Below are 7,334 nucleotides of genomic sequence, written 5' to 3' on the forward strand. Positions count from 1 at the left end.
GAGCACAACTCTTAATCTCAGGGTCATGAGTTTGAGCCCCACTTTGGGCGTGGAGCCTACTTACTATAAAAAATAAAATCAAATAGGGGCACCTGGGTGGCTTAGTCGGTTAAGCGTCCAACTTCAGCTCAGGTCATGATCTCGCAGTTTGCGAGTTCGAGCCCCGCGTCAGGCTCTATGCTGACAGCTCGGAACCTGGAGCCTACAGCCTTCAGATTCTGTATCTCCCTCTCTCTCTGCCCCTCCCCTGCCCGCACTCTGTCTCTCTCTCTCTCTGTCTCTCTCTCTCTCAAAACTAAACAAATAAAAAAAATTTTTAATAAAAAATAAAATTTTTTTAAAGTACTAACACATACTATAACATGGATGAACCTTGAAAACATTATGCTAAGTGAAAGAAATCAATCCAGAAGGTCACACATTGTATGATTTCACATATGAATTGTCCAGAAAAGGCAAATCCACAAAGACAGAAAATAGACTAGAGGTTGCTAGGGGGTGTGGGAGAGGAAAGTTGGGAGGTACAGCACTTCTTTTTGGAGCGATATAAATGTTCTGGGATTAGACAGTGCTGCACAACATTGAATATGCTTAAGAAAAGAATGTACACTTTAAAATGGCTAACGTGAATTTTATGTTATATGCATTTTATCTCAATTTTTGTAAAAATGGGTAAAAAAAAAAAAAATGGAGGAAGGAGCGATGGCTCAGTTTGCAGACTCTCCCTGAGAACAACTGTGGCCCTCCCCTTGGACCACAATAAACACCTAGTCACAATAAAGTGGGCACACTTTATACCGCTGTCAAAGTTTTAAGCAGACACGAGTCAGGCAAGATTAGAGAAGAATGGCCACAAGATGTAAAAGGCAGTAGGAGCTCATGTGTTTGCTGACAGGGGCAGATCTGAATTTGGATGGTCAACAGTGGCCTTGAAGAGGAACAACTATACCAGCAGTCCCACATGTAGATGCTGGAAAGCAGGGTTCCTTAATAATTAGCAACTGCCAAACTTTGGCTTCTACACAAGATTAGAATAGGATTTTCAACATAGACAGCTGCAACCCATTAGTGAGATGTAAAATCAATTTTGTAGGGCATTTTTTAAGGGAACTAAACAAGAGATTAAAGATGAATAGAATAAAATATATACCACATCACAGCAATGAAGGTGTTATTTACTGATTTCAGTTATAACCATACGTGTGTTTGTACTAACTCAAGATATAAAATACATTTTTATGATTTCTAGTCCAAAAAAAATCTGAAAAGAAAGTCTATAATAGATAGTAAAAAGCTTTGCTGCAGACCATTAACAATACATAGGATGAGAAGTATAGCATAGGGAATGTAGTCTAATATTATAACACACTTATCATGGTGAGCATTTCATAATGTGCAATCACTATGTTGTACATCTGAAACCAGAGTACCTGTTGCATGTCCGACTTTGGCTCAGGTCATGATCTCCTGGTTCGTGAGTTCGAGCCCCATGTCAGGGTCTGTGCTGACACAGCTCAGAGCCTGGAGCCTGCTTCAGATTCTGTGTCTCCCTCTCTCTCTCTCTGCCCCTCCCCCGCTCATGCTCTGTCTCTCTCTCAAAAATAAATAAACATTAAAAAAAAAGTGAAACCAATTTAATACTATGTCAACTATACTTCAATTAAAAATTTAGAAAAGGAAAAAAAAAAACCCACAGATACAAAACAAGCTATTAACTTCTTCAGTAAATAGGATTTAAAAATTATGTATTAGCCCATAAGAAATTGCATCTAAAGATTTATTACATGAAATATCTATAAAATAAATTGCTAAAATTAAAAACTTTTACGTGACTATTATTTTCCTACTAACTTTCCCATTTTTGGAGTTAAGTATGTAGGTACAAAACAAAAAGTCTAGAAACCAATCAGTTTCCATGCTTTGGTTTTTCATCATCATCAAAGCCCCAAACTTTGCATGTTACAACTGGAAAAAAACTAATATTTTTATTGTCCCCTTTTGAAACAGTTTAGTATATGTGCTACCGAAGTAAGCATTCTTTTGGGGACAGTTTAACCACTCCAACTTATTACATTCATTGGTTAAATATTTATTTTAATCCTAAATCTGAAGTGAGTCTGTGGGTTCCTCTTCCTCACTGCACATGAAATGGAATTCTGGCAATTCACAGAAGAACTGGTGATTCCCATGTGTCCCAAGTGCAAGTGCTCCTCCAGTGACCAGAAGGGATTAAATATTCAAGAAAGTTTCTCTCAGGGAACCTGGGTGGCTCAGTCAGGTGACTGACTCTTGACTGAAGCTCAGGTCACAATCTCACAGTCGTGGGATCAAGCCCCACGTCCAGCTCCATGCTGGGCAGGGAGGCTGCTTGGGTTTCTCTCTCCCCCTCTTTCTCTGCTCCTCTCCCGCTCATGCATGCTCTCTCTCTCAAAATAAATAAATAAACATTAAAAAAGATAAGTTTCTCTCAAATGTTCACAAATAGTGCTTTTGTTGCTTCTTACATTCCTGTTTAATTTTGTTTCACAAATTAGAGACAGTATTTATACTACAGAGGATTGGAAATACAACCTCAATTAAATTTTATTTCAAAATTTAATTTTTATTTCATATTAAAGAGTTTTCTTATGACATAGTATCTCAAGTCATTTAATATTTAAAAGTAAAAATACATTCCTTAGTTAATAAGCAAGCTGCAACACTTTCAACACAAAGGAAGGCACATGGGCTGCCAGTGACACTGTGGTGTTCAATTTGTAAAAGTGCATCAACCTGTAACATATGCTTTTACAGGGACTGTATATATATTAGACATAGATACTATATACTATATAAGATGGTTCAATAAAAGGTTTTTTTAAAAATTAATGTGTTTATAAACAAATCCCTGGTGTGGGTGTTTTGAGTTTTGAAGAGGATATTGTTGCTATTGTTCTATTTTGGTTTTTATTTTTTTTTTTAAGGATTTTATTTTTACGTAATCTTATGCCCAACATGGGGCTCAAACTCACAACCCCAAGATCAAGATTCGCACATTCCACCAACTGAGCCAGCCAGGCACCCCTTGTTTTGTTTTTTTAGATACGTTTATTTTCTGATTCTAAATTTCTCTCTTCAGATATAAAGAAAACTTCTCTGGCTCCATGGTTTTACTCAGCAAATCATCTCCACAAATGACATACAGCAGTTCTGACACACTTCATGGGTTACACAATAAACCATAACCGTGTTTTGGACCCTCTAGATGGGCGTGTCCAATAGAACTCTCTGCAATGGTAGAAATGGTCTATATCTTCACTGTCCAGTACAAAAGCCACTAGCCATATGTAGCTACTGAACACTTAACATTTAGATATGTAACTAAAATACTCAATGTTTATATTTAAATTAATTTAACCACAAGTGTCTACCAGCTATTGTACTGGACAGTGCAGTTCTAGGTAACACCTAGCATATTCTGCTTTGCAGACAACAAGCTATGCTTCATTTTTGTTACTCATAGAACATTCTGAGGTACCTGACTCACAGTGACTACTAGAGTCACAAGAAGCAAGGATCTCTGGATATTTCTTCCCCACGCTTGAACACCATCCTTCTGTTTTATTAGTATCAAAAGACTACATTTAATAAGTCTATAAATTTAAGACTAAAATAATTAAAACAATCTAGAGAAACCACCAAAACACTCCACTAATTATAGGCAAACAGGCTGCTGTATGTACACAGAAAATAGGAGACCTCTTTCACATGGGGAATTGATACTTGAGGCCTGAATATGTTAAGTAAGGCTGTAAATTACTAAGTCTAAGACTTTTCAGCAGTAAAACCATGAGATCATGACCTGAGCCAAAGTCGGATGCTCAAGCTACTGAGCCACCTAGGCGCCGCCCCGCATTCTAAGATTTTTAATATCTCAACATGAAGACAGTAGTTACTACTTTGTATTTTGAATTTTAAGTTCTGATAGAAATTTTATCACCATAGCATAAGCCAGGATTTTGATCCTTTAACCCAAATATAATTCATGAGAAATAAAAATGTGATTGGCAGATCGCCTAGTATTACCTCAGACAGCTAAAAACCTAATTCAGATACTTTTCAAAATAGATTTTGAGAGAGGTTTATGATGATCAGCCATCCTATAATTCTACATTTTTTCCATCAATAACTTAACTATCTCAACACCAAATGTCACCCCTATATGTTGCAATACTACCTCAAAGTACAGGAGGGGTAATCCTCAATTTACCCTCTGGCTGAAAAAAGGTTAAACATTATTTCTTTTTTTTTTTTCTCCCCTTTTCTGTTGTTTTTTTTTTTTTTTTTTAACTCCAGTATAAATAACATACAAGTTAAACATTTCTGAAGGAAGTTAGGAGAGTTTTCAACAGCATTCTTTAAAAAAAGAAGAAAAAAAAAAACTTTCACTCAAATAGTCACGTTTAGAGAGAATGTGGAAAGTGTTACACTGTAAACTAATAAGAAAAATAAACAGAAGAAAATAATGCCATCACCCAGAAAGACAACCACTGATAAATCAATACACACACAAAAATATATTTATTTTTCAAGACCTAGGATACCATTTTGGGAGACCATTTTGGTGGCTCAGTCAGTTATGCATCTGATTCTTGATTTCGGCTAAGGTCATTATCCTAGGGTCATGGGATTGAGCCCGTGTTGGGCTCCGTGCTGACCATGGAGCCTGCTTAAGATTTTCAATCTCTCTCTCTTGCTCTCTCTCCCTCTGCCCTAACCTCCCACTGCCCCTCTCCCCCACACTCTCTCTCACTCCCTCCAAAATAAAATTTAAAAAATTTTTAAAAAGACCTAGGATACCATTTTGTAATTTACTTTTATCATTCAGTATGATCATTTACCTATGTCACTAAATATCATTAAATGAACAATAATAGGGGCTCCTTGGTGGCTCAGTAGGTTAAGTGACTGACTTGATTTTGGCTCAAGTCATGATCCAGGGTTGTGGGATCGAGCCCCACATTGGGCTCCATGCTGAGCGTGGAGCCTGATATTCTCTCTCTCTCTCTCTCTCTCTCTCTCTCTCTCTCTCTCTCTCCCCCGCTCTGCCCCTCTCTCCTGTTCACACTCTCTAAAAAAAAACAAAAACAAAAGAATGAATAATAAAAGATACCTGCCTCAAATTGACTACCTACCATATGCCAAGCACTAGACTTAGCATTTGCCATTAGTTCTTTCATTCTCATAAGAATGCCTGTGAGTTTCTGTGCTCACTATACTGATGAACAAACTGAATACAAGTATTTAATGATGTTTAGAGTCACAGGGCAAATAATCAGAATATACTTTTTTTTAATTTACAAACTCAAATTTATAGAAGTCTTTTCAGGCAGAACCTATTGATGTAGGAACCCTCTCCTCAAATCAACAAGTACATGTCTATGAAAAAAAAGAAAGACTTTGGAGGTCCAACAACTAAATTAAAATAAAGCAAACATATTTAAGGTGAAGCTGAAAATCTTGATTTTGATGCAACAAGAAAGGAGAGTCTCATGTTTGACTACTTTACTGGAACACAGAAGGTAATTCAAACGACTGCAGCAGCACCAGAAGCTTTCAGAGAAAAGGTTCACGACATCCCCTTCATAATTATAGGGTTGGCGCTTTCTCATCTGTGACCACCTTTCTGAATGTCCTGGTATACCCTTCCTTTGTACTTTCCTAAGAGAGGAAGAAATCCCTCCGTGAATGGAACAATACCCTCGATGCCATGTGTCGTAAGGTTATCTCTGCCTGTTGCTTGGTTTAAAGGCCACTGAGAATGATGCACGCCTGTTGGTGGTGTAGGAACACGGTCCTCTGATCTGGCCATATTGTGCGGAAGCAAATTATAGGTAACCCTTAATCTCCGTTCTGTGCCCCTCCCTTGGCCTTTCACAAACAAGCACATTCATGTGCAGACATGCATAGGAGGAGGAACTTTTCTTCCCCCAAGACTTTGGAAGAGCTCACTAGGATACCCAGAGAAAAAGCCCTAAAAAGTAATTATTAGAAGTAAAATTCATTCTACAGTGGTCCTTTCTTAGATCTCATTCACGTATACTAACTTATTCAAGTAAAAAAAATACCTTTGTTTCAAGGTCACTTCACCGCCAGAGCAAAGTCATGGTCTGTAACAAAGCTGCAGAATTTATGATCACAGTGGCTCCGGGTTAGCCCATTTCACTATCACCAGATTCCTGTGTGAAAAGTACCACCAGTGCACCACCTTGACGAGCAAACGGAGGTAATTTTAAAACAGTAAGTTGATATTATTTGTTACTAATGACCTTTATTCAAGAATTGGCCAGGTCACTCCTTTTCTGAGCTCATTAGAACTTTAAAATCTGCAAGTAATTGGACAGCATCCTAGTGGCTCACCAGAAGCACTGAAACAGAGACAAAGAATGGCTTCTCGTCTTCCCTAAATTAACAATATTGACATCTTAGGGTCTAGTAACTTCACATTCATATAGAAAATACACTCCCCTAAAGCCTTCTTGTCTGAAAAAGCAAACAAAGAAGATAGCCAGCAGTAGGACATTCAAAACATTTAATTGTTATGTAAAAATAATAATATTGTCATTGATGAAATAATACTTAACATTCAGTGGCCGTTTACTTTTGCAAGGTACCACCTCAGCATGTTGCACACATTAACTCATTTAGTGTCCACAACAATTGCCTACGTTACATTTTACTGTCAACCCCTTTTTGCAGATGAACAAATCAAGGCATACTTGGCCAATAAGTTACACAGCTAATGAAAGTCACAGCCAGGATCTGAACCCAGAGAGCCTGTCTAGGGCTCACAGTCTTCTGCCAGAATGCCCATGCTATCATGCCACCTAGACTCCAAAGGCTTCCTTTGTATTTTCCATTTAATAATGAGTTAAAGCTGAGTTTCCACGCCACTCTCACTTATCTTCAATCTATGAAATAGAATTTGAGAACTCATGGAACGGTTGTGAGAATTCCATGAGTTAGCACACACAAAGCACTTATTACAGCACATAATGAACATACTATAAACACTGACTAATACTATTACTAGTCTCTTTTTTTCACTACTTTCTCTCGGATGTCTTTGATGTTTGCATATCCATTCATTCAGTCAACAGGCATGTAATTCCTCCCATGTGACAGCCTCTACGGGAAGCACTGAAAAACCACAGATAATACATGCTTGCAGAGTTCTCACAGCTTGGCTGAGGAATCCAGTTCACACACCCCCATGTACTGTGTCATGTGACAAGTGCTATCATATAGGAGTGCTATGAGAGCACAGGGGTGCTGCTGAGTCATATCGTGACGTA

At 37.9% G+C, this 7,334-nt stretch overlaps 1 protein-coding gene across 4 annotated transcripts in view; it reads right to left on the minus strand.

The window, feature by feature from the left end:
- The window catches only part of SMYD3 (SET and MYND domain containing 3), a 682,604-nt gene that overhangs the window by 602,397 nt on the left and 72,873 nt on the right, over positions 1-7,334 (minus strand). The gene's annotated exons all lie outside the window — the stretch shown is intronic.

This window comes from Acinonyx jubatus, chromosome E4 (assembly GCF_027475565.1).
Source record: "Acinonyx jubatus isolate Ajub_Pintada_27869175 chromosome E4, VMU_Ajub_asm_v1.0, whole genome shotgun sequence".
Lineage (NCBI taxonomy): Eukaryota > Metazoa > Chordata > Mammalia > Carnivora > Felidae > Acinonyx > Acinonyx jubatus.